This window comes from Haliotis cracherodii, unplaced genomic scaffold (genome assembly GCF_022045235.1).
Source record: "Haliotis cracherodii isolate W230 unplaced genomic scaffold, xgHalCrac1.p SCAF_1, whole genome shotgun sequence".
NCBI lineage: Eukaryota > Metazoa > Mollusca > Gastropoda > Lepetellida > Haliotidae > Haliotis > Haliotis cracherodii.
In genome coordinates, this window is record NW_027266264.1 from 57305788 (window position 1) to 57332566 (window position 26779).

At 51.6% G+C, this 26779-nt stretch overlaps 1 pseudogene; it reads right to left on the minus strand.

Moving 5' to 3' along the window:
• Positions 1 to 264: 264 nt before the first annotated feature.
• LOC139465851 (organic anion transporter 3-like) overlaps positions 265 to 26779 on the minus strand; it is a 34366-nt pseudogene continuing 7851 nt past the window's right edge.

Consider the following 26779-nt stretch of genomic DNA (forward strand, 5'->3'; position numbering starts at 1 on the left):
GTAGTAGATGTAATTCAAACCACCGACCTCCCACTGTTCAGGAAGAGTTACCAACGAGTTATACTGAAGTTTATTCACGGCAAATATATGATCCCAGGTGGCAGGGGTTCCACAGAGGGAACTTAGTCAAACTTTAGGGAAGTGTTCGTGTCGCTGTTTGTGGATGTTATAGACTGAAACAAAACATCAGAAAGGTAAATATTCAGTTCCTGATATTTATTTCACTTTTTCTTTCTTTCGTGTCTGAAAATACAGATTTCTGCTTTACTCTTCGGGTATGGTGTTTTCCCGTGGAGTTTCACTTTGTTGCCTGATCCACTGCTTCATCGCATGGAAGGTCTGCGGCAGCTCCTGGTTGTTGGTCTCCGGTAGGAAGCGAACGATGAGAGCCACCACGATACACAATGTGCCGAACACAGTGCCAGGCGCCCACGGCAGGTAGCGGTACTGTCATATAAGAATCATAATAATAACCCCGATTCCTCTAATTTGGAAACCCCTTATATGGGAAAAATCGTGATTAGATAGAGACAAAGGGATATTGTTTCGCATCCATGAGTCTTAAACGTAGATTATTTTACTGAGTATGGTCCGGATTACCGATGATAAACACATGCGCAGATAACAGGGGAAGTGTTACGGGACCGCATAGGTTTAACTGTGTATAAAACTGAGGATGTGGTAGTTCGACGTATGGAATACCCCTATACAAATAGTATAATTATTCTAATATTATCTATGCTGTTGAAGTTACATGAAGTCACAAGACCACCTGTAACCTAACAAGGTATGAAGCCCACGAATGACGTAAAATAATATTCACTCACTCACCTACAGTACACTTACCAACGTTCGTGTAAATGGAGCAAAGAGTCCACCAATTCTAGCAGAAATTGATGCCAGGCCAAGCCCAACATTTCTAAAAACATAGCGCCATTAACATGAAGATATAAAAATAAATGATACTTTTGCTTTATAGCTATCATGAGTATTCTAGCTTTCGGGTGACTTGTAACCTCTGACAAGCGAGATTGTTGTAATTGTTTGGAATATGGGTCCTATGGCCTCAAATGCAATAAACATCTGGAGTCGTGAATAACTATGACAAGTACTGTGTGTTGTGCCTGATTTTTTATTTTAAAGTACTCACGGAAATGAAAAAACCCTGTTTTTTCGATCTCAGATTTTAAATAAATGCAATTAATATACAATATATATATTGGCACAAATACAGCGTATCAAAGGTTTTTATGTCTTTTTACCCGTAATAGTGTGTAAAAATATGAACAAAGCAGACTATTGTGAAACTGAGCATAACCAGGTGTTAGTAGATCAAGGTGAATGTCCATGACCTATGACACCTTGACGACAGGTGAAAACAGATTCTTGAAACCCACGTGCATGTGATTTGTCAGTGGTTAGTGATTTGTCAGTGGCATTGTGGGATAGTGAATCATCGTCAAAATATCAGAACGTAAAAGTAACACATTCCCTTCTCAAACAACAACTTACATGTCATTATTATTATGTACATAAACATAGCTGTTATTTTTATTGTTGTTTTGATAACTTTTTTTACAGGCTAATTTGCATAATGCCTATAGCCTGTTTCTGCCATGTCAATTTGGACTTAGTTTTATTTTTGAATGTTGAAAGTGCCTACAAATTACCTCCTGAAAAGTACATTTTGTATTGAGCACTGAGATAAAACTAGCAAATCCAGACTAGTACTTTTCCAGTTGTTTTGTTATTTCGTATTTACATCTACGCAATGCTTTGTGTCGATTATTAAATCCAGCAAAACAGGTTGTTTTTTTCATTTCCATGATTACTATAGTGCAACCATATGTATGCTCTTTTAAGACGCACGTACATAAGTTAACTTAAATGTAACTACCTTTGTCTCATTGCCATGGTTCTGTTTCTTTAAGCATTTATACTATTGACTAGTACTCGTCACCGTTTCAGTTATAATTGTAGGATTCACATCAACACAACTACCTTCTTGTAATATCAATATTATTTACGTAAAACGTTCCAGACGTGAATTAAGATTAAAGACAAGAGAATGTGAAAACTCCCGGAAACCTCGGGGTTTCTGATTTTGAAATACTGTAGTTTGAAATCATGAAGATCGATCCACGCGATTGGAGTACGATGACATGCAATCAGGAAAATACCCCAGCCTGCCCACCCGATCCCCTTAGTAGCCCAGAATGTCCACGGGGTTCACATTAAATAGAAAAAGTAAGTAAATGTTCATTTCCCCGGGGTGAGGTACTAGTTAATGGACGTTACTGCAGGTGAATTGTCTAGAAATCTATAGTAGTCAACTGACTTTATTTGGGTAATAGTTTGAATAAAATTGTAACAATAAAGTTCCTGTAATTTCCTGTAGCAGTTCTTGAAGCCGTTTCATGCAAAACATCGTGATTTTCTTTGGACACTTATGATGCCAGCCAACAAACTTTCAAATAGATGACAAGAGAAATACAATACCAATCACTTTCAATGTAATATTTGTTTCCACATCGACACATGTCACTCATGTCACACAGTTGTCTCGAAATCTATTGTAGTAATTCATTTGGGTAATAATTAGAATAAAATTGTAACAATAAAATTCTTGTAATTTGCTGTAGCAGCTCTTAAAGCCGTTTCATACGACAACATCATGATTTTCTTTGGACACTTAAGATATCAGCCAAACTAATTTCCAATAGATAAAAAGAAAAAAAGCAATACCAATCACTTTCAATGTAATATTTGCTTACACATCGACACGTGTATACACTCATGTCACACAGTGCTCATACGTATTTAGAGACTTTAACACTATCATCAAATTCATTATACACATATCATGGATTAATAAATCTTCATGTCTTACCGTATGTTTGTTGGAAATATTTCAGGTGTATACAGCCACACAACTGAAAATGACGTTGATATTGCATATTTTCCTATGAAGACAAACGCTGTAACCGCTACAGTGAAGGAAGGAACTGTGTCTGAAATATCAGTTAAAGACGATATATGAAATATGTATAGAGTGAGTGGGTGTGAGATGCTACAAGTTCCAAATCTACTGTGGTAAAAACATATTTACAGTCTTCAATCATTGTACTATAATGTTCACTCGCTATACCGCCTCGCTGCATACACATAATACTGATACTGAGAGAAACCATCTTCACAATGGCTGCAGTAGAACAGTGAGAGGAGGCGGTGGTACTGAGAGGGGAGGGGGTCGTAGAGTGAGAGAGGCGGTCGTAGAGTGAGGGGAGGGGGTCGTAGAGTGAGGGGAGGCGGTCGTAGAGTGAGGGGAGGCGGTCGTAGAGTGAGGGGAGGGGGTAGTAGAGTGAGGGGAGGGGGTAGTAGAGTGAGGGGAGGCGGTGGTACTGAGAGGGGAGGGGGTCGTAGAGTGAGGGGAGGGGGTCGTAGAGTGAGGGGAGGCGGTCGTAGAGTGAGGGGAGGCGGTAGTAGAGTGAGGGGAGGCGGTAGTAGAGTGAGAGGAGGCGGTGGTACTGAGAGAGGAGGGGGTCGTAGAGTGAGGGGAGGCGGTCGTAGAGTGAGGGGAGGCGGTCGTAGAGTGAGGGGAGGGGGTAGTAGAGTGAGGGTAGGCGGTCGTAGAGTGAGGGGAGGGGGTAGTAGAGTGAGGGGAGGCGGTCGTAGAGTGAGAAAGGCGGTAGTAGAGTGAGGGAGGCGGTCGTAGAGTGAGGGGAGGGGGTCGTAGAGTGAGGGGAGGGGGTAGTAGAGTGAGGGGAGGGGGTCGTAGAGTGAGGGGAGGCGGTAGTAGAGTGAGGGGAGGCGGTCGTAGAGTGAGGGGAGGGGGTAGTAGAGTGAAAGGAGGCGGTCGTAGAGTGAGAGAGGCGGTCGTAGAGTGGGGGGAGGGGGGTAGTAGAGTGAGGGGAGGCGGTAGTAGAGTGAGAGAGGCGGTAGTAGAGTGAGGGGAGGCGGTCGTAGAGTGAGAGAAGCGGTAGTAGAGTGAGGGGAGGCGGTAGTAGAGTGAGGGGAGGGGGTAGTAGAGTGAGGGGAGGCGGTCGTAGAGTGAGGGGAGGGGGTCGTAGAGTGAGGTGAGGAGGTAGTAGAGTGAGGGGAGGAGGTAGTAGAGTGAGGGGAGGGGGAAGTAGAGTGAGGGGAGGCGGTAGTAGAGTGAGAGAGGCGGTAGTAGAGTGAGGGGAGGCGGTCGTAGAGTGAGAGAAGCGGTAGTAGAGTGAGGGGAGGCGGTAGTAGAGTGAGAGAGGCGGTCGTAGAGTGAGGGGAGGGGGGTAGTAGAGTGAGAGAGGAGGTCGTAGAGTGAGGGGAGGCGGTAGTAGAGTGAAAGAGGCGGTCGTAGAGTGAGGGGAGGCGGTAGTAGAGTGAAAGAGGCGGTCGTAGAGTGAGGGGAGGCGGTAGTAGAGTGAGGGGAGGCGGTAGTAGAGTGAGAGAGGAGGTCGTAGAGTGAGGGGAGGCGGTAGTAGAGTGAGAGAGGCGGTCGTAGAGTGAGGGGAGGGGGTAGTAGAGTGAGAGAGGCGGTCGTAGAGTGAGGGGAGGGGGTAGTAGAGTGAGAGAGGCGGTAGTAGAGTGAGAGAGGAGGTAGTAGAGTGAGAGAGGCGGTCGTAGAGTGAGGGGAGGCGGTAGTAGAGTGAGAGAGGCGGTCGTAGAGTGAGGGGAGGGGGTAGTAGAGTGAGAGAGGAGGTCGTAGAGTGAGGTGAGGAGGTAGTAGAGTGAGAGAGGAGGTCGTAGAGTGAGGTGAGGAGGTAGTAGAGTGAGAGAGGCGGTCGTAGAGTGAGGGGAGGGGGTAGTAGAGTGAGAGAGGAGGTCGTAGAGTGAGGGGAGGAGGTAGTAGAGTGAGAGAGGAGGTCGTAGAGTGAGGTGAGGAGGTAGTAGAGTGAGAGAGGAGGTCGTAGAGTGAGGTGAGGAGGTCGTAGAGTGAGAGAGGAGGTCGTAGAGTGAGGTGAGGAGGTAGTAGAGTGAGAGAGGCGGTCGTAGAGTGAGGGGAGGCGGTAGTAGAGTGAGAGAGGCGGTCGTAGAGTGAGGGGAGGCGGTAGTAGAGTGAGAGAGGAGGTCGTAGAGTGAGGTGAGGCGGTAGTAGAGTGAGAGAGGAGGTCGTAGAGTGAGGGGGGGCGGTAGTAGAGTGAGGTGAGGCGGTAGTAGAGTGAGAGAGGCGGTCGTAGAGTGAGAGAGGCGGTCGTAGAGTGAGGGGAGGGGGTAGTAGAGTGAGGGGAGGCGGTAGTAGAGTGAGGGGAGGAGGTAGTAGAGTGAGGGGAGGGGGAAGTAGAGTGAGGGGAGGCGGTAGTAGAGTGAGGGGAGGAGGTAGTAGAGTGAGGGGAGGGGGAAGTAGAGTGAGGGGAGGCGGTAGTAGAGTGAGAGAGGCGGTAGTAGAGTGAGGGGAGGCGGTCGTAGAGTGAGAGAGGCGGTAGTAGAGTGAGGGGAGGCGGTAGTAGAGTGAGGGGAGGCGGTGGTAGAGTGAGAGAGGCGGTAGTAGAGTGAGGGGAGGCGGTAGTAGAGTGAGAGAGGCGGTAGTAGAGTGAGGGGAGGCGGTCGTAGAGTGAGAGAGGCGGTAGTAGAGTGAGGGGAGGCGGTAGTAGAGTGAGGGGAGGCGGTCGTAGAGTGAGGGGAGGGGGTAGTAGAGTGAGGGGAGGCGGTAGTAGAGTGAGGGGAGGACGTAGTAGAGTGAGGGGAGGGGGAAGTAGAGTGAGGGGAGGCGGTAGTAGAGTGAGAGAGGCGGTAGTAGAGTGAGGGGAGGCGGTCGTAGAGTGAGAGAGGTGGTCGTAGAGTGAGGGGAGGCGGTAGTAGAGTGAGAGAGGCGGTCGTAGAGTGAGGGGAGGCGGTAGTAGAGTGAGAGAGGCGGTAGTAGAGTGAGAGAGGAGGTCGTAGAGTGAGGGGAGGGGGGTAGTAGAGTGAGGGGAGGAGGTCGTAGAGTGAGAGAGGAGGTCGTAGAGTGAGAGAGGAGGTCGTAGAGTGAGGGGAGGGGGTAGTAGAGTGAGGTGAGGAGGTCGTAGAGTGAGAGAGGAGGTCGTAGAGTGAGAGAGGAGGTCGTAGAGTGAGGGGAGGGGGGTAGTAGAGTGAGGGGAGGCGGTAGTAGAGTGAGGTGAGGAGGTCGTAGAGTGAGAGAGGAGGTCGTAGAGTGAGAGAGGAGGTCGTAGAGTGAGGGGAGGGGGGTAGTAGAGTGAGGGAGGCGGTAGTAGAGTGAGGGGAGGAGGTAGTAGAGTGAGGGAGGCGGTATAAGAGTGAGGGGAGGCGGTAGTAGAGTGAGAGAGGCGGTCGTAGAGTGAGGGGAGGCGGTAGTAGAGTGAGGGGAGGCGGTAGTAGAGTGAGGGGAGGACGTAGTAGAGTGAGGGGAGGGGGAAGTAGAGTGAGGGGAGGCGGTAGTAGAGTGAGAGAGGCGGTAGTAGAGTGAGGGGAGGCGGTCGTAGAGTGAGAGAGGCGGTCGTAGAGTGAGGGGAGGCGGTAGTAGAGTGAGAGAGGCGGTCGTACAGTGAGGGGAGGCGGTAGTAGAGTGAGGTGAGGAGGTCGTAGAGTGAGAGAGGAGGTCGTAGAGTGAGAGAGGAGGTCGTAGAGTGAGGGGAGGGGGTAGTAGAGTGAGGGGAGGCGGTAGTAGAGTGAGGTGAGGAGGTCGTAGAGTGAGAGAGGAGGTCGTAGAGTGAGAGAGGAGGTCGTAGAGTGAGGGGAGGGGGTAGTAGAGTGAGGGAGGCGGTCGTAGAGTGAGAGAGGCGGTCGTAGAGTGAGGTGAGGAGGTCGTAGAGTGAGAGAGGAGGTCGTAGAGTGAGGGGAGGGGGGTAGTAGAGTGAGGGGAGGGGGGTAGTAGAGTGAGAGAGGCGGTCGTAGAGTGAGGGGAGGGGGTAGTAGAGTGAGAGAGGAGGTCGTAGAGTGAGGTGAGGAGGTAGTAGAGTGAGAGAGGAGGTCGTAGAGTGAGGTGAGGAGGTCGTAGAGTGAGAGAGGAGGTCGTAGAGTGAGGTGAGGAGGTAGTAGAGTGAGAGAGGCGGTCGTAGAGTGAGGGGAGGGGGTAGTAGAGTGAGAGAGGAGGTCGTAGAGTGAGGGGAGGCGGTAGTAGAGTGAGGGGAGGGGGGTAGTAGAGTGAGAGAGGCGGTCGTAGAGTGAGGGGAGGGGGTAGTAGAGTGAGAGAGGAGGTCGTAGAGTGAGGTGAGGAGGTAGTAGAGTGAGAGAGGAGGTCGTAGAGTGAGGTGAGGAGGTCGTAGAGTGAGAGAGGAGGTCGTAGAGTGAGGTGAGGAGGTAGTAGAGTGAGAGAGGCGGTCGTAGAGTGAGGGGAGGGGGTAGTAGAGTGAGAGAGGAGGTCGTAGAGTGAGGGGAGGCGGTAGTAGAGTGAGAGAGGAGGTCGTAGAGTGAGGGGAGGCGGTAGTAGAGTGAGGGGAGGCGGTCGTAGAGTGAGGGGAGGCGGTAGTAGAGTGAGAGAGGCGGTCGTAGAGTGAGGGGAGGGGGTAGTAGAGTGAGGGGAGGCGGTAGTAGAGTGAGGGGAGGAGATAGTAGAGTGAGGGGAGGGGGAAGTAGAGTGAGGGGAGGCGGTAGTAGAGTGAGGGGAGGAGGTAGTAGAGTGAGGGGAGGGGGAAGTAGAGTGAGGGGAAGCGGTAGTAGAGTGAGAGAGGCGGTAGTAGAGTGAGGGGAGGCGGTCGTAGAGTGAGAGAGGCGGTCGTAGAGTGAGGGGAGGGGGGTAGTAGAGTGAGGGGAGGAGGTAGTAGAGTGAGGGGAGGGGGAAGTAGAGTGAGGGGAGGCGGTAGTAGAGTGAGAGAGGCGGTAGTAGAGTGAGGGGAGGCGGTCGTAGAGTGAGAGAGGCGGTCGTAGAGTGAGGGGAGGGGGTAGTAGAGTGAGGGGAGGGGGAAGTAGAGTGAGGGGAGGCGGTAGTAGAGTGAGAGAGGCGTAGATAGAGTGAGAGAGGCGGTAGTAGAGTGAGGTAGGCGGTAGTAGAGTGAAGGAGGCGGTAGTAGAGTGAGGGGAGGGGGTAGTAAAGTGAGGGGAGGCGGTCGTAGAGTGAGGGGAAGGGGTAGTAGAGTGAGGGGAGGCGGTCGTAGAGTGAGAGAGGCGGTAGTAGAGTGAGGTAGGCGGTAGTAGAGTGAGGGAGGCGGTAGTAGAGTGAGGGGAGGGGGTAGTAGAGTGAGGGGAGGCGGTCGTAGAGTGAGAGAGGCGGTAGTAGAGTGAGGTAGGCGGTAGTAGAGTGAAGGAGGCGGTAGTAGAGTGAGGGGAGGGGGTAGTAGAGTGAGGGGAGGCGGTCGTAGAGTGAGGGGAGGGGGTAGTAGAGTGAGGGGAGGCGGTCGTAGAGTGAGAGAGGCGGTAGTAGAGTGAGGTAGGCGGTAGTAGAGTGAGGGAGGCGGTAGTAGAGTGAGGGGAGGGGGTAGTAGAGTGAGGGGAGGCGGTAGTAGAGTGAGAGGAGGCGGTAGTAGAGTGAGGGGAGGGGGTAGTAGAGTGAGAGGAGGCGGTGGTACTGAGAGGGGAGGCGGTAGTAGAGTGAGGGGAGGCGGTAGTAGAGTGAGGGGAGGCGGTCGTAGAGTGAGGGGAGGCGGTAGTAGAGTGAGGGGAGGCGGTCGTAGAGTGAGAGAGGCGGTCGTAGAGTGAGGGGAGGCGGTAGTAGAGTGAGGGGAGGAGGTAGTAGAGTGAGGGGAGGGGGAAGTAGAGTGAGGGGAGGCGGTAGTAGAGTGAGAGAGGCGGTAGTAGAGTGAGGGGAAGCGGTCGTAGAGTGAGAGAGGCGGTCGTAGAGTGAGGGGAGGGGGTAGTAGAGTGAGGGGAGGGGGAAGTAGAGTGAGGGGAGGCGGTAGTAGAGTGAGAGAGGCGGTAGTAGAGTGAGGGGAGGCGGTCGTAGAGTAAGAGAGGCGGTCGTAGAGTGAGGGGAGGGGGTAGTAGAGTGAGGGGAGGGGGTAGTAGAGTGAGGGGAGGCGGTCGTAGAGTGAGGTAGGCGGTAGTAGAGTGAGGGAGGCGGTAGTAGAGTGAGGGGAGGGGGTAGTAGAGTGAGGGGAGGCGGTCGTAGAGTGAGGGGAGGGGGTAGTAGAGTGAGGGGAGGCGGTCGTAGAGTGAGAGAGGCGGTAGTAGAGTGAGGTAGGCGGTAGTAGAGTGAGGGAGGCGGTAGTAGAGTGAGGGGAGGGGGTAGTAGAGGGAGGGGAGGCGGTAGTAGAGTGAGAGGAGGCGGTAGTAGAGTGAGGGGAGGGGGGTAGTAGAGTGAGGGGAGGGGGTAGTAGAGTGAGAGGAGGCGGTGGTACTGAGAGGGGAGGCGGTAGTAGAGTGAGGGGAGGCGGTAGTAGAGTGAGGGGAGGCGGTAGTAGAGTGAGGGAGGCGGTAGTAGAGTGAGAGGAGGCGGTCGTAGAGTGAGATAGGCGGTCGTAGAGTGAGGGAGGCGGTAGTAGAGTGAGAGGAGGCGGTGGTACTGAGAGGGGAGGGGGTCGTAGAGTTAGGGAAGGGGGTAGTAGAGTTAGGGAGGGGGGTAGTAGAGTGAGAGAGGCGGTAGTAGAGTGAGGGAGGCGATAGTACAGTGAGGGAGGCGGTAGTAGAGTGAGAGGAGGCGGTCGTAGAGTGAGATAGGCGGTCGTAGAGTGAGGGGAGGCGGTCGTAGAGTGAGGTGAGGCGGTAGTAGAGTGAGAGAGGCGGTAGTAGAGTGAGGGGGAGGGGGTGGTACTGAGAGGGGAGGGGGTGGTAGAGTGAGGGGAGGGGGTAGTAGAGTTAGGGAGGGGGGTAGTAGAGTGAGAGAGGCGGTAGTAGAGTGAGGGAGGCGATAGTACAGTGAGAGAGGCGGTCGTAGAGTAAGAGAGGCGGTAGTAGAGTGAGGTGAGGCGCTAGTAGAGTGAGGGGAGCGGGTAGTAGAGTGAGGGGAGGCGGTAGTAGAGTGAGGGAGGCGGTAGTAGAGTGAGGGGAGGGGGTGGTACTGAGAGGGGAGGGGGTGGTAGAGTGAGGGGAGGGGGTAGTAGAGTTAGGGAGGGGGTAGTAGAGTGAAAGAGGCGGTAGTAGAGTGAGGGAGGCGATAGTACAGTGAGAGAGGCGGTCGTAGAGTAAGAGAGGCGGTAGTAGAGTGAGGGGAGGGGGTAGTAGAGTGAGGGGAGGGGGTAGTAGAGTGAGGGGAGGGGTAGTAGAGTGAGGGGAGGGGTAGTAGAGTCAGGGGAGTGGGTAGTAGAGTGAGGGGAGGGGGTAGTAGAGTGAGGGAGGGGGTAGTAGAGTGAGGGGAGGGGTAGTAGAGAGAGGGAGGCGGTAGTAGAGTGAGGGAGGCGGTAGTAGAGTGAGGGGAGGCGGTAGTAGAGTGAGGGGAGGCGGTAGTAGAGTGAGGGGAGGCGGTAGTAGAGTGAGAGGAGGCGGTGGTACTGAGAGGGGAGGGGGGTAGTAGAGTGAGGGGAGGCGGTAGTAGAGTGAGGGGAGGCGGTAGTAGAGTGAGGGGAGGTGGTAGTAGAGTGAGGGGAGGCGGTGGTACTGAGAGGGGAGGGGGTAGTAGAGTGAGGGGAGGCGGTAGTAGAGTGAGAGGAGGCGGTCGTAGAGTGAGGGGAGGCGGTAGTAGAGTGAGGGGAGGGGGTAGTAGAGTGAGGGGAGGGGGTAGTAGAGTGAGGGGAGGCGGTAGTAGAGTGAGGTGAGGAGGTCGTAGAGTGAGAGAGGAGGTCGTAGAGTGAGAGAGGAGGTCGTAGAGTGAGGGGAGGGGGTAGTAGAGTGAGGGAGGCGGTAGTAGAGTGAGGGGAGGAGGTAGTAGAGTGAGGGAGGCGGTATAAGAGTGAGGGGAGGCGGTAGTAGAGTGAGAGAGGCGGTCGTAGAGTGAGGGGAGGCGGTAGTAGAGTGAGGGGAGGCGGTAGTAGAGTGAGGGGGGAGGACGTAGTAGAGTGAGGGGAGGGGGAAGTAGAGTGAGGGGAGGCGGTAGTAGAGTGAGAGAGGCGGTAGTAGAGTGAGGGGAGGCGGTCGTAGAGTGAGAGAGGCGGTCGTAGAGTGAGGGGGAGGCGGTAGTAGAGTGAGAGAGGCGGTCGTAGAGTGAGGGGAGGCGGTAGTAGAGTGAGGTGAGGAGGTCGTAGAGTGAGAGAGGAGGTCGTAGAGTGAGAGAGGAGGTCGTAGAGTGAGGGGAGGGGGGTAGTAGAGTGAGGGGAGGCGGTAGTAGAGTGAGGTGAGGAGGTCGTAGAGTGAGAGAGGAGGTCGTAGAGTGAGAGAGGAGGTCGTAGAGTGAGGGGGAGGGGGTAGTAGAGTGAGGGAGGCGGTCGTAGAGTGAGAGAGGCGGTCGTAGAGTGAGTGAGGAGGTCGTAGAGTGAGAGAGGAGGTCGTAGAGTGAGGGGAGGGGGTAGTAGAGTGAGGGGAGGGGGTAGTAGAGTGAGAGAGGCGGTCGTAGAGTGAGGGGAGGGGGTAGTAGAGTGAGAGAGGAGGTCGTAGAGTGAGGTGAGGAGGTAGTAGAGTGAGAGAGGAGGTCGTAGAGTGAGGTGAGGAGGTCGTAGAGTGAGAGAGGAGGTCGTAGAGTGAGGTGAGGAGGTAGTAGAGTGAGAGAGGCGGTCGTAGAGTGAGGGGAGGGGGTAGTAGAGTGAGAGAGGAGGTCGTAGAGTGAGGGGAGGCGGTAGTAGAGTGAGGGGAGGGGTAGTAGAGTGAGAGAGGCGGTCGTAGAGTGAGGGGAGGGGGTAGTAGAGTGAGAGAGGAGGTCGTAGAGTGAGGTGAGGAGGGTAGTAGAGTGAGAGAGGAGGTCGTAGAGTGAGGTGAGGAGGTCGTAGAGTGAGAGAGGAGGTCGTAGAGTGAGGTGAGGAGGTAGTAGAGTGAGAGAGGCGGTCGTAGAGTGAGGGGAGGGGGTAGTAGAGTGAGAGAGGAGGTCGTAGAGTGAGGGGGAGGCGGTAGTAGAGTGAGAGAGGAGGTCGTAGAGTGAGGGGAGGCGGTAGTAGAGTGAGGGGAGGCGGTCGTAGAGTGAGGGGGAGAGGCGGTAGTAGAGTGAGAGAGGCGGTCGTAGAGTGAGGGGAGGGGGTAGTAGAGTGAGGGGAGGCGGTAGTAGAGTGAGGGGAGGAGATAGTAGAGTGAGGGGAGGGGGAAGTAGAGTGAGGGGAGGCGGTAGTAGAGTGAGGGGAGGAGGTAGTAGAGTGAGGGGAGGGGGAAGTAGAGTGAGGGAAGCGGTAGTAGAGTGAGAGAGGCGGTAGTAGAGTGAGGGGAGGCGGTCGTAGAGTGAGAGAGGCGGTCGTAGAGTGAGGGGAGGGGGTAGTAGAGTGAGGGGAGGAGGTAGTAGAGTGAGGGGAGGGGGAAGTAGAGTGAGGGGAGGCGGTAGTAGAGTGAGAGAGGCGGTAGTAGAGTGAGGGGAGGCGGTAGTAGAGTGAGAGAGGCGGTCGTAGAGTGAGGGGAGGGGGTAGTAGAGTGAGGGGAGGGGGAAGTAGAGTGAGGGGAGGCGTAGTAGAGTGAGAGAGGCGGTAGTAGAGTGAGAGAGGCGGTAGTAGAGTGAGGTAGGCGGTAGTAGAGTGAAGGAGGCGGTAGTAGAGTGAGGGGAGGGGGTAGTAGAGTGAGAGGAGGCGGTCGTAGAGTGAGGGGAGGGGGTAGTAGAGTGAGGGGAGGCGGTCGTAGAGTGAGAGAGGCGGTAGTAGAGTGAGGTAGGCGGTAGTAGAGTGAGGGAGGCGGTAGTAGAGTGAGGGGAGGGGGTAGTAGAGTGAGGGGAGGCGGTCGTAGAGTGAGAGAGGCGGTAGTAGAGTGAGGTAGGCGGTAGTAGAGTGAAGGAGGCGGTAGTAGAGTGAGGGGAGGGGGTAGTAGAGTGAGGGGAGGCGGTCGTAGAGTGAGGGGAGGGGGTAGTAGAGTGAGGGGAGGCGTCGTAGAGTGAGAGAGGCGGTAGTAGAGTGAGGTAGGCGGTAGTAGAGTGAGGGAGGCGGTAGTAGAGTGAGGGGAGGGGGTAGTAGAGTGAGGGGAGGCGGTAGTAGAGTGAGAGGAGGCGGTAGTAGAGTGAGGGGAGGGGGTAGTAGAGTGAGAGGAGGCGGTGTACTGAGAGGGGAGGCGGTAGTAGAGTGAGGGGGGAGGCGGTAGTAGAGGTGAGGGGAGGCGGTCGTAGAGTGAGGGGAGGGCGGTAGTAGAGTGAGGGGAGGCGGTCGTAGAGTGAGAGAGGCGGTCGTAGAGTGAGGGGGAGGCGGTAGTAGAGTGAGGGGAGGAGGTAGTAGAGTGAGGGGGAGGGGGAAGTAGAGTGAGGGGAGGGCGGTAGTAGAGTGAGAGAGGCGGTAGTAGAGTGAGGGGGGAGGCGGTCGTAGAGTGAGAGAGGCGGTCGTAGAGTGAGGGGAGGGGGTAGTAGAGTGAGGGGAGGGGGAAGTAGAGTGAGGGGGAGGCGGTAGTAGAGTGAGAGAGGCGGTAGTAGAGTGAGGGGAGGAGGCGGTCGTAGAGTAAGAGAGGCGGTCGTAGAGTGAGGGGAGGGGGTAGTAGAGTGAGGGGGAGGGGGTAGTAGAGGTGAGGGGAGGCGGTCGTAGAGTGAGGTAGGCGGTAGTAGAGTGAGGGAGGCGGTAGTAGAGTGAGGGGAGGGGGTAGTAGAGTGAGGGGAGGCGGTCGTAGAGTGAGGGGAGGGGGTAGTAGAGTGAGGGGAGGCGGTCGTAGAGTGAGAGAGGCGGTAGTAGAGTGAGGTAGGCGGTAGTAGAGTGAGGGAGGCGGTAGTAGAGTGAGGGGAGGGGGTAGTAGAGGGAGGGGAGGCGGTAGTAGAGTGAGAGGAGGCGGTAGTAGAGTGAGGGGAGGGGGTAGTAGAGTGAGGGGAGGGGGTAGTAGAGTGAGAGGAGGCGGTGGTACTGAGAGGGGAGGCGGTAGTAGAGTGAGGGGAGGCGGTAGTAGAGTGAGGGGAGGCGGTAGTAGAGTGAGGGAGGCGGTAGTAGAGTGAGAGGAGGCGGTCGTAGAGTGAGATAGGCGGTCGTAGAGTGAGGGAGGCGGTAGTAGAGTGAGAGGAGGCGGTGGTTACTGAGAGGGGAGGGGGTCGTAGAGTTAGGGAAGGGGGTAGTAGAGTTAGGGAGGGGGTAGTAGAGTGAGAGAGGCGGTAGTAGAGTGAGGGAGGCGATAGTACAGTGAGGGAGGCGGTAGTAGAGTGAGAGGAGGCGGTCGTAGAGTGAGATAGGCGGTCGTAGAGTGAGGGGAGGCGGTCGTAGAGTGAGGCGAGGCGGTAGTAGAGTGAGAGAGGCGGTAGTAGAGTGAGGGGAGGGGGTGGTACTGAGAGGGGAGGGGGTGGGTAGAGTGAGGGGAGGGGGTAGTAGAGTTAGGGAGGGGGTAGTAAGAGTGAGAGAGGCGGTAGTAGAGTGAGGGAGGCGATAGTACAGTGAGAGAGGCGGTCGTAGAGTAAGAGAGGCGGTAGTAGAGTGAGGTGAGGCGCTAGTAGAGTGAGGGGAGCGGGTAGTAGAGTGAGGGGAGGCGGTAGTAGAGTGAGGGAGGCGGTAGTAGAGTGAGGGGAGGGGGTGGTACTGAGAGGGGAGGGGGTGGTAGAGTGAGGGGAGGGGGTAGTAGAGTTAGGGAGGGGGTAGTAGAGTGAGAGAGGGCGGTAGTAGAGTGAGGGAGGCGATAGTACAGTGAGAGAGGCGGTCGTAGAGTAAGAGAGGCGGTAGTAGAGTGAGGGGAGGGGGTAGTAGAGTGAGGGGAGGGGGTAGTAGAGTGAGGGGAGGGGGTAGTAGAGTGAGGGGAGGGGTAGTAGAGTCAGGGGAGTGGGTAGTAGAGTGAGGGGAGGGGGTAGTAGAGTGAGGGAGGGGGTAGTAGAGTGAGGGGAGGGGTAGTAGAGAGAGGGAGGCGGTAGTAGAGTGAGGGAGGCGGTAGTAGAGTGAGGGGAGGCGGTAGTAGAGTGAGGGGAGGCGGTAGTAGAGTGAGGGGAGGCGGTAGTAGAGTGAGAGGAGGCGGTGGTACTGAGAGGGGAGGGGGGTAGTAGAGTGAGGGGAGGCGGTAGTAGAGTGAGGGGAGGCGGTAGTAGAGTGAGGGGAGGTGGTAGTAGAGTGAGGGGAGGCGGTGGTACTGAGAGGGGAGGGGGTAGTAGAGTGAGGGGAGGCGGTAGTAGAGTGAGAGGAGGCGGTCGTAGAGTGAGGGGAGGCGGTAGTAGAGTGAGGGGAGGGGGTAGTAGAGTGAGGGGAGGGGGGTAGTAGAGTGAGGGGAGGCGGTAGTAGAGTGAGGGGAGGCGGTAGTAGAGTGAGGGGAGGCGGTCGTAGAGTGAGAGAGGCGGTCGTAGAGTGAGAGAGGAGGTCGTAGAGTGACGGGAGGCGGTAGTAGATTGAGAGAGGCGGTCGTAGAGTGAGGTAAGGCGGTAGTAGAGTGAGAGAAGCGGTAGTAGAGTGAGGGGAGGGGGTAGTAGAGTGAGGGGAGGGGGGTAGTAGAATGAGGGGAGGGGGGTAGTAGAGTGAGGGGAGGGGTCAGTAGAGTGAGGGGAGGGGGGTAGTAGAGTGAGAAAGGCGGTCGTAGAGTGACGGGAGGCGGTAGTAGATTGAGAGAGGCGGTCGTAGAGTGAGGTAAGGCGGTAGTAGAGTGAGAGAAGCGGTAGTAGAGTGAGGGGAGGCGGTAGTAGATTGAGAAAGGCGGTCGTAGAGTGACGGGAGGCGGTAGTAGATTGAGAGAGGCGGTCGTAGAGTGAGGGGAGGCGGTAGTAGAGTGAGAAAGGCGGTCGTAGAGTGAGGGGAGGCGGTAGTAGAGTGAGAAAGGCGGTCGTAGAGTGACGGGAGGCGGTAGTAGATTGAGAAAGGCGGTCGTAGAGTGACGGGAGGCGGTAGTAGAGTGAGAGAGGAGGTCGTAGAGTGAGGGGAGGCGGTAGTAGAGTGAGAAAGGCGGTCGTAGAGTGACGGGAGGCGGTAGTAGATTGAGAGAGGCGGTCGTAGAGTGAGGTAAGGCGGTAGTAGAGTGAGAGAAGCGGTAGTAGAGTGAGGGGAGGGGGTAGTAGAGTGAGGGGAGGGGGTAGTAGAATGAGGGGAGGGGGTAGTAGAGTGAGGGGAGGGGTCAGTAGAGTGAGGGGAGGCGGTAGTAGAGTGAGGGGAGGCGGTAGTAGAGTGAGGGGAGGGGGTAGTAGAGAGAGGGAGGCGGTAGTAGAGTGAGTGAGGCGGTAGTAGAGTGAGGGGAGGCGGTAGTAGAGTGAGGGGAGGCGGTAGTAGAGTGAGGGGAGGCGGTAATAGAGTGAGAGGAGGCGGTGGTACTGAGAGGGGAGGGGGTAGTAGAGTGAGGGGAGGCGGTAGTAGAGTGAGGGGAGGCGGTAGTAGAATGAGGGGAGGGGGTAGTAGAGTGAGGGGAGGCGGTGGTACTGAGAGGGGAGGGGGTAGTAGAGTGAGGGGAGGCGGTAGTAGAGTGAGGGGAGGCGGTCGTAGAGTGAGGGGAGGCGGTAGTAGAGTGAGGGGAGGGGGTAGTAGAGTGAGGGGAGGGGGTAGTAGAGTGAGGGGAGGCGGTAGTAGAGTGAGGGGAGGGGGTAGTAGAGTGAGAGAGGCGGTCGTAGAGTGACGGGAGGCGGTAGTAGAGTGAGAGAAGCGGTAGTAGAGTGAGGTAAGGCGGTAGTAGAGTGAGAGAAGCGGTAGTAGAGTGAGGGGAGGGGGTAGTAGAGTGAGGGGAGGGGGTAGTAGAGTGAGGGGAGGGGGTAGTAGAGTGAGGGGAGGGGGTAGTAGAGTGAGAGAGGCGGTAGTAGAGTGAGGGGAGGGGGTAGTAGAGTGAGGGGAGGGGGTAGTAGAGTGAGGGGAGGGGGTAGTAGAGTGAGGGGAGGGGGTAGTAGAGTGAGGGGAGGGGGTAGTAGAGTGAGAGAGGCGGTAGTAGAGTGAGAGAGGCGGTCGTAGAGTGACGGGAGGCGGTAGTAGAGTGAGGTAAGGCGGTAGTAGAGTGAGAGAAGCGGTAGTAGAGTGAGGGGAGGGGGTAGTAGAGTGAGGGGAGGGGGTAGTAGAGTGAGGGGAGGGGGTAGTAGAGTGAGGGGAGGGGGTAGTAGAGTGAGGGGAGGGGGTAGTAGAGTGAGGGGAGGCGGTAGTAGAGTGAGGGGAGGCGGTAGTAGAGTGAGGGGAGGCGGTAGTAGAGTGAGAGAGGCGGTCGTAGAGTGAGGGGAGGCGGTAGTAGAGTGAGAGAGGCGGTAGTAGAGTGAGGGAGGCGGTAGTAGAGTGAGAGAGGCGGTAGTAGAGTGAGAGAGGCGGTAGTAGAGTGAGGTAAGGCGGTAGTAGAGTGAGAGAAGCGGTAGTAGAGTGAGGGGAGGGGGTAGTAGAGTGAGGGGAGGGGGTAGTAGAGTGAGGGGAGGGGGTAGTAGAGTGAGGGGAGGGGGTAGTAGAGTGAGGGGAGGCGGTAGTAGAGTGAGGGGAGGCGGTAGTAGAGTGAGGGGAGGCGGTAGTAGAGTGAGAGAAGCGGTAGTAGAGTGAGGGGAGGGGGTAGTAGAGTGAGGGGAGGGGGTAGTAGAGTGAGGGGAGGGGGTAGTAGAGTGAGGGGAGGGGGTAGTAGAGTGAGGGGAGGCGGTAGTAGAGTGAGGGGAGGCGGTAGTAGAGTGAGGGGAGGCGGTCGTAGAGTGAGAGAGGCGGTCGTAGAGTGAGAGAGGCGGTCGTAGAGTGAGGGGAGGCGGTAGTAGAGTGAGAGAGGCGGTAGTAGAGTGAGGGAGGCGGTAGTAGAGTGAGAGAGGCGGTAGTAGAGTGAGAGAGGCGGTAGTAGAGTGAGAGAGGCGGTAGTAGAGTGAGAGAGGAGGTCGTAGAGTGACGGGAGGCGGTCGTAGAGTGAGGTGAGGCGGTAGTAGAGTGAGAGAGGCGGTAGTAGAGTGAGAGAGGCGGTAGTAGAGTGAGAGAGGCGGTAGTAGAGTGAGAGAGGCGGTAGTAGAGTGAGAGAGGCGGTAGTAGAGTGAGAGAGGAGGTCGTAGAGTGACGGGAGGCGGTCGTAGAGTGAGGGGAGGGGGTAGTAGAGTGAGGGGAGGCGGTAGTAGAGTGAGGGGAGGCGGTAGTAGAGTGAGGGGAGGCGGTCGTAGAGTGAGAGAGGCGGTCGTAGAGTGAGGGGAGGCGGTAGTAGAGTGAGAGAGGCGGTAGTAGAGTGAGGGAGGCGGTAGTAGAGTGAGAGAGGCGGTAGTAGAGTGAGAGAGGCGGTAGTAGAGTGAGAGAGGCGGTAGTAAAGTGAGAGAGGAGGTCGTAGAGTGACGGGAGGCGGTCGTAGAGTGAGGTGAGGCGGTAGTAGAGTGAGGGAGGCGGTAGTAGAGTGAGAGAGGCGGTAGTAGAGTGAGAGAGGCGGTAGTAGAGTGAGAGAGGCGGTAGTAGAGTGAGAGAGGAGGTCGTAGAGTGAGAGAGGCGGTCGTAGAGTGAGGTGAGGCGGTAGTAGAGTGAGGGGAGGGGGGTAGTAGAGTGACGGGAGGCGGTCGTAGAGTGAGGTGAGGCGGTAGTAGAGTGAGGGAGGCGGTAGTAGAGTGAGAGAGGCGGTAGTAGAGTGAGAGAGGCGGTAGTAGAGTGAGAGAGGCGGTAGTAGAGTGAGAGAGGAGGTCGTAGAGTGAGAGAGGCGGTAGTAGAGTGAGAGAGGCGGTAGTAGAGTGAGGGAGGCGGTAGTAGAGTGAGGGGAGGGGGTAGTAGAGTGAGGGGAGGGGGTAGTAGAGTGAGGGGAGGGGGTAGTAGAGTGAGGGGAGGGGGTAGTAGAGTGAGGGGAGGAGGTAGTAGAGTGAGGGGAGGCGGTCGTAGAGTGAGGGGAGGCGGTAGTAGAGTGAGGGGAGGAGGTAGTAGAGTGAAGGGAGGCGGTAGTAGAGTGAGGGGAGGAGGTAGTAGATTGAGGGGAGGCGGTCGTAGAGTGAGGGGAGGCGGTCGTAGAGTGAGGTGAGGAGGTAGTAGAGTGAGGGGAGGGGGTAGTAGAGTGAGAGAGGCGGTCGTAGAGTGAGAGAGGCGGTCGTAGAGTGAGGGGAGGGGGTAGTAGAGTGAGAGAAGCGGTAGTAGAGTGAGGGGAGGGGGTAGTAGAGTGAGGGGAGGGGGTAGTAGAGTGAGAGGAGGCGGTCGTAGAGTGAGGGGAGGCGGTAGTAGAGTGAGAGAGGCGGTAGTAGAGTGAGGGAGGCGGTAGTAGAGTGAGAGAGGCGGTCGTAGAGTGAGGTAAGGCGGTAGTAGAGTGAGAGAAGCGGTAGTAGAGTGAGGGGAGGGGGTAGTAGAGTGAGGGGAGGGGGTAGTAGAGTGAGGGGAGGGGGTAGTAGAGTGAGGGGAGGAGGTAGAAGAGTGAGGGGAGGCGGTCGTAGAGTGAGGGGAGGCGGTCGTAGAGTGAGGTGAGGAGGTAGTAGAGTGAGGGGAGGCGGTAGTAGAGTGAGGGGAGGGGGTAGTAGAGTGAGAGAGGCGGTAGTAGAGTGAGAGGAGGAGGTAGTAGAGTGAGGGGAGGAGGTAGTAGAGTGAGGGGAGGCGGTCGTAGAGTGAGGGAGGCGGTCGTAGAGTGAGGGGAGGCGGTAGTAGAGTGAGGGAGGCGGTAGTAGAGTGAGGGGAGGAGGTAGTGGAGTGAGAGGAGGCGGTGGTACTGTGAGGGGAGGCGGTGGTAGAGTGAGGGAGGCGGTAGTAGAGTGAGGGGAGGCGGTAGTAGAGTGAGGGAGGCGGTAGTAGAGTGAGGGGAGGATGTAGTGGAGTGAGGGGATTATTTAAATTACTTTCTTGTTAATTCGATTATTTTCTCGTTTTTTTATTACTTTCTTGTTAAATAAAACACTCGAAATTGATTATTTTCTCGTTATTTCAATTATTTTCTGGTTACTTCTATTTTTTTCGAAAAAAACTCACTAAATTCGGGAATATAATTGAAATAACAAGAAAAAACTCACTTTTAAAAAATAAACTTGAAATAAAATAATTGAAGTAATGATAAAATAATCCAGCAACGAGAACAAACTCGAAATAACGAGAGAAAAATCGAAATAAAGAGAATTTCGATTTAAAAAATAATAATTATGGTTCCAATGTGGCAGCAGTAGGCTTTCGTACCCATTGGTAGTTGTTCACCGCCGCAGTCAGCAATATTCCAACTATATCAGAGCAGCAGTAATCGATCGAGTCTGGAAGAGACCAACCACTGACCATAAGCATGAAATGCAAAATTGTAATGAGTTACCTTGGAAGTTGTCAAATAGCACCGAGGCTATCAGTGATACGCCTGCTTTTAGATGAAAGACCTGGCAGGTACGTTTCCTTCCAAATCTGTGGAGTATAAGCCCATAAAATCACCGTACACCGATATTTACCCCTAATGAGAGTTATATGGTCTTATATCCGTTGTATTCTATCTAATTGAGATCACGTATATCATTACCGGTCAACTGTGAGCCAAAATGTGATAACGCTCAAAACATCCGTGATACAGTTCAAACCAAAGCCGATGTATTTGTCAATGTGGAACTCTGTTGAGTTGAGATACAGTCCATAGTAGGTGAGGCTGTTGGTTAACCTAAACACAAAACAAAAAAATGATATGCACGGAAACACATGCAATCCGGCTATTTTGTTTGTTTGTTGCATAGCACCCCACTCAACATTATTCCAGCTACATGAAGTCCGTCTGTACATAACAGAATCCGGACCGGCAACCAAGTGATTCTTATCAACGATCAAATTTATTAGAGTATGTTCAAACGTCATGTGTGTAAGACATCAGTGACACTTTTATATGTCTGACTCAACATTTGCTTGAGTACAAGGGAGATAACTCCAGGTGGTTTTAGATTCCAATCAACTTGACATGCACAACAAAGAACCTGGTTAAGACAACCTGCATAAGCATTCTATGACACCTCCCTTCTTAATATAGTTATTCAACATGTAACTTTCTTATAAATGTTCCTGAAATAAAAGTTATAAATGTAACTGCATGCCAGCCTTAGAGTCAATAATATAAATCCTATCACTTATCTCTATTTTACTTCACATTAAAGTCTCTTCTCTGGTATTAAGTTTTAACTGCAAACACGTTATCAATTGTCCATCACAACACTGGACTATCATCACTGATCATTATTCAAACTTGAACTTTAAAACACTTTGAAGGCAATCTGAGTATCTAGCTGGTGGCTTCATCACACGACCGCTGACAAGACTGATGACTGGTCCGGTTGTGGCCTGCGACGTTGACGACGATGCTGACCCTTCCGCTGGCTGACAATGACTGTGATGATGACTGTGACGATGACGTTGTAGTTGATGACAGTGGTGTCTTCACTGGCTGTTGGAACTGTGTTGTGTTGTTGGATGTTATGGGAGATTCAATTGGAGTATGTCCTCTTTCATTGTTGTCAAAACACAATTTCAGTGGGTTAATTTCATTTGTTTTCAGGAGATCTTTCCGGTTTCTCCTGAAGAATCTTCCGCTACTTTCAGCAATGTATGAACCCATTGCTTTGAGGGTAATGAGGAGATGACATCTTGTGTTCAAATCCATATTCTCTTGCGAAATCATGAAACTCATACTTTATATACTGTGGTCCATTGTCTGTCATTACAGATTCTGGAATCCCATGCCTTGCAAAATGTTCTTTCAGGATGTTGATTGTAGTAACAGCCTTCATGTCATGTAGTTTGGAGACCTCAAACTACTTTGAGTAATAATCAACCACAATGATGTAGCGTTCTCTTCCCAGTTCAAATATATCTAATCCAACATCTTGCCGCGGTCTGTCAGGTATGTCACGCTGAATCAACGGCTTTCGTTGTTGACGATTTCTGTAGCAACAACACACACCGCAGCTTGATACTAAATCTCCGATCTGTGCACTCATGCTTGGTCAATAGAGTACTCACGTGCACGCTGCAAACATTTTCCCACTCCAACGTGGCTCTGATGAATTTTTTGTAGGTACGATGATGCATTCACCTTTCAACAAGAGTCCATCTTGAAATCAATTCATGAGTATTCCAGTGTGGCTTAATTTTCCAACCTTGTTGGGAACATCAGGCCATACATGAAGGACATACTCCTTTAGTTTTTGAAGAGAACTGTCATGTTCTGTTTCCAACCTCATTTCGGCCAGTCAATTTCTGGAAATTGGTAAGTTCTCAACTGTAAGTACCTCCAAATCCATATTTTCAGTTACCTCTAGGCTCAGGGTATCTGGGATGTGCATTTCTGATACAGGTCTGTATATGACTCTCAGGTCATATTTCTTTACTTTCAACATGAGGCATTGAATCCGGGGTGGCGCTGCTGACAACGGTTTCTGGAACAGGCATTCCAGGGATCTGTGATCGAGTTTCCACGACAACAGTTTTTCCATATATGTACTTGTGTTGCTCCGTAAGACAATAGCTACCATCTCCTTCTCAATTTGCACGTACTTCCGTTCCACAGGGTTGAGTGATCTGTAAGGAGCAATAAGTTACAGGCTGTTCATCTTGAGTGATACACGCTCCAACTCCACGAAATGATGCATCCACAGAAAGCTTGATTGGAGAGCTGACAATGTTATATTTCAATACTAGTGAATTACGATCACTGTTTTCAGGTTGTTAAAACATTCTGCTGTCTTTCAGTCCACTCCCAGTCAACTTTCTTCTCCAAGAGCTGTCGAAGAGGCTTGTTAATTGATGAGAGGTTTGGTATGAATTTTCCCAAATAATTGACCATTCCCATGAATCTTTGTAGATCTTGTTTATTCTCTGAGCTAGCATCTCTGTGATTGCTCGAAGTTTTTCTTCACATGGTTTCAGCCCTTCCACACTGAATGTATGTCCGACGTATGTTACTTCCTTCAGCCTGAAGTTGCATTTCTCTTTGTTTAGCTTCAAGTTCATATCAGAACACTTTGTCAGCACTTTTTCCACTACTTTGTCATGTTCTTCCACTGTATTTCCCAATATAAAAATGTCATCAGCTTTGCCGTCACAGCCATCAATATTCTCAAAAATATGTGTGAATGTTCCATGAAAAATATCTGGAGCACTGCTAATCCCAATTGGGTAATCGTTCAAATTTATACCTGCCGAAGGGTGTATTAAAGGTGGTGATCCAGGTACTTTATTCATCCAGTTCTATCTGGTAAAATCCAGATACTGCGTCCAGTTTTGTCAATACCGAGGCGGTCGGGTAGCCTAGTGGTTAAAGCATTCGCTCGTCACGCCAAAGACCCAGGTTCGATTCCCGACATGGGTACAATGTGTGGTCCCATTTCTGGTGTTCCCCGCCGTGATATTGCTGGAATATTGCTAAAAGCGGCGTAAAACCATACTCAATCAATCAATCGTGAATACCGTTGCTTCCTTCAGGTTAGCTGCAACTTCCTCTACAGTCTTCATAGTGCAATGTTCACGAAGTATAACTTGATTCAAGCTGTGCGGATCAAGGCAGATCCTTACTTTCTTGTTTGGTTTTTCTACAACGACAATAGGGTTGACCCACTTTGTTGATTTTTTTACCCTTTTTATTATGCCGGCTTTCTCCATTCTGTTCAATGCAGCCTTCACTTGATCCTGGAGGGCATATGGTATCTTTCGTGGTGGCTGAACTACTGGTGTTACAGACTCGTCTACGTTCATGTGATGTTTGATGCACTTGATCTTCCCAAGACACTTGAATGTTTACTCGAACTTGCTGAATATCTGTGATGTATCTACTTTCTCTTCTTTTTCAGCTGTGAACATCGGCTTGATCAAGTTCATTTCCATGCATGAAGAAAGTCCTAGTACTGGCTGTACGTCTCTGTCTACGATGACAAACTGCACAGGAAACATCTTCTTGTATTCGACAAGAAGATGTGCTTCACCCATCTGTTCCAGCTTTTGTCCAGAAGTTGACACTAGCTTTGCCATTGATCTGGTAAGCATTCTTTCTCCAAGTGATTTGTAAAATTCCTTTGACATGATGTTACATTCAGCTCCAGTATCCAGTTTCATTGAAGCTTGGTTTCCACAAACATCAATTTTCCAGTCTTTTTCTGTGTCTTTTCCATTTGTCAGTGCGTCTATGAATAAAGTTTCTTCTTTGTTTCCACCAGAATCTTCAGATTCATACTATGTCATGCCACTTTCCAGCATGTGAACTTTTTTCTTCCTTGTATCCTGTTGATTGAAATGCCAAACGCGTGCCATGTGATTCTTCTTGCCAGAATTTCCACATGTTTCACCAGTCCTTTTTCATTTGTTTCATTACCTATCTTCATACCTGTCCTTGAATTTGTTTTTTCTTTCGGTTTGATTTCTTTTTTATTCACTTTGATGAGGATTTTGGTGCAGCTTTTCTCCTTGGATTATCTCCGAAATTTCATGAATTTGTTTTTCTGTTTCTCCTGCTAACTCTGTCTATCGCCTTGTCTAATGTTAAGTCACACAAGTCTTGCCCTAACTTTATCACTGACAATTCCACAAACAATGCGGTCTGTAATTAAGGAGTCATTCAAATTGCCATATTCACAAGTCTTTGCCTTATTTCTGAGATCAGTAACATAATTGTCTATAGATTCATTGGGACCTTGATTTCTTGTGTTGAAAAAATGTCTCTCATAACATTTCTTCTTGGGTTACAGTAAGCTTCAAATGTCTCATAAATTGGCTCTAATTTTGTTTCATCACCTGCATTTGTCCATCTGAAAGTGTTGTAAATGTATTTGCCTGCACTTCTTCATCCTTCTCAGCAGTACCGCTTGCAATCAGATAAATTCTTAATTGCTGCTAAAACCTTCTTCAGTTTTCTGCCAAATTGCCCTTCAAACTCAGTCCAGGAGGTCCAGTTTACTTCTGACACCATGTGAGACATCAATGACTAAGACAGGTGTAAGACATCAGTGGCACTTTAATATGTCTGACTCAACATGTGCTTGAGTACAAGGGAGAAAACTCCATGTGGTTTTAGATTCCAATCAACTTGACATGCTCAACATGTCTTTAACCTAGTTAAGTCAACCTGCATAAGCATTCTATCAAAATATATATCAAAAAAGACCTTTTCATCTCCGGGCGGTGGTGTTAGGAATGTGTTAACATGGATGTACCCTTGGTGAAGGATACGCTAAACTCTTCGCGGACATCTGGTATTTGATGGTGATTCATGAACACATGATATAGTTGGAATCGTACACATACTCTGCTTTTAGCAGAGATCTTTATTATGATTTTAATGTTTTTTGTCGCTTTCATTTGCCAGACAAATAAATATAGGTCTCGCTAGATCGCTGGATCAGCTTCACCCCGGAAGATGAAAAGGCTGTTCAATAACCTACCATATAAACCACGTGACTGCGGACAGCTTGAGTATCTATCTATCCTTGAAGATCTGCAGAATTGGCTTCTCCTCTGTTCCTTTACCATGAACGTTTCTGTTGTTTTCACCTTTGTCAAGGCCACGGTTGGAGTGGGTATCAAGGAGAAAGTGATGTTCCTCATTTGGCGACATCACCTTCTCTCTGAAGAGAGCCATGATAACATTTTCATCAACATGGTTCACACAAGTCAAGTTGCGCACTATGATGTTGTATTTATTGTTTGCTGCAAGCCACCTGTAGCTTTCGTCCAATATCCTGCAGCAAAAATATAGAGTAATGAGTGAGTGAGTTGGGCTTAAACGCCGCTTTGAATTGCAGTGATTTCACAATGTATTTACTTAATATGAGAGGAAAGCCCGATCCCAAAGAATAAATTAAGAAATGAATCCAACACAAGTCTAGAATAATTTGTCAAATCTAGATTTCCCCAGATCTAGGCCTCAGTACTTTATTACAGTCTATTTGGATTTTATTTCTTGGGCATGCCAGGAACCTTTGATCGTGGGTTCCAATCCCGGTTCACTCCGATTATGTTTCTTGGTTTGTCATGGGTTTCATCAAAGTGGTAAACGTCTGAGACCTGCATCACTTCGGGCTTTCCTGCCACATCAAAGCTGACACACCGTGATATATCAATATGTATTCAACTAACCTTCCGAAAACGAGCAACAGCTCTTCTTGTTGTTTAATTTTTAAATAGAACATAGAAACACAAATGATACAAAATAGATCCTATCTATCTGAGGCAAGGAAGTTAACTGACTTTAAAAATCCAATTTCCACTCTTGCGGAACTGAGACGGAATTATGGAGTCAGATTTTGCATGGACTAACGAGTAGTATTTAAAAGTCCCATAAAAACATGGCAACCGCCGTGCCTAATTCGTTCGATCGCAGGATTTGCAGAGCATGTTTACCGTCAACTGGGCGTCGACATATTATTTCTAAATCTTTTCATGTTTTAAATCAAGGGTGCTCAGGTGATATGATGCACTTCCAGACGTAAAATCCATTTTATTACAATCGATCTCAGAAAGATGGGAAGATGAGGTGAGGTGAGGTGACATGGGGCTTAACGTCGCGTCCAAGATTATTTCACTTATATAGCGACGTGCATGTGTGGCCGCTTGTACTGATGCCGATTTTATAGTGCTAGCCCACTGGGCATGCCGCAGTTTAACATGAATACCCCACTCAGACACAGTAGTCTAACTCCGAGCTGACCATGCCTTGTTTTACCCCCATAATGCCAAGCGACAGGCATGGTAACAATTGATACCATCTCTTAACATCTTTTGTTATGACGCGGCCATGGATCGAACCCCAGACCTTTCACTCTACAGGCGGACGCTCTACCACTAGACAATGGAGTCGGTCTCTCGGGAAGATGAATAGATCACGGTAAGATATACTTACCAGGGTAAAAATATAAAGTAAGACGATGTGAGGCCCACAACTAACTGATGAATCCTCCAGCTCATGTTCCTCGCGAGGTAGGCAAATGCATCATAGATCACTATTGAAACTGACCAGCCCCCACTGATTATGACAGAGATGGTTGATCTCTGTTTTGCTGGGACAAGCTCCAGACAGAGAGATGTCGAGGCTATGACACAACCCTGGAATAAAGCGCGTGCGAAATAGTTTGCATCTTACAATTTGTTTTTTCTCTCAAAAGGAACACTAGATACAGATATGCCCCATAAAGATCCGGGGTAGGAGTGAGTGAGTGAGTGAGGTAATGCTTTACGTCACA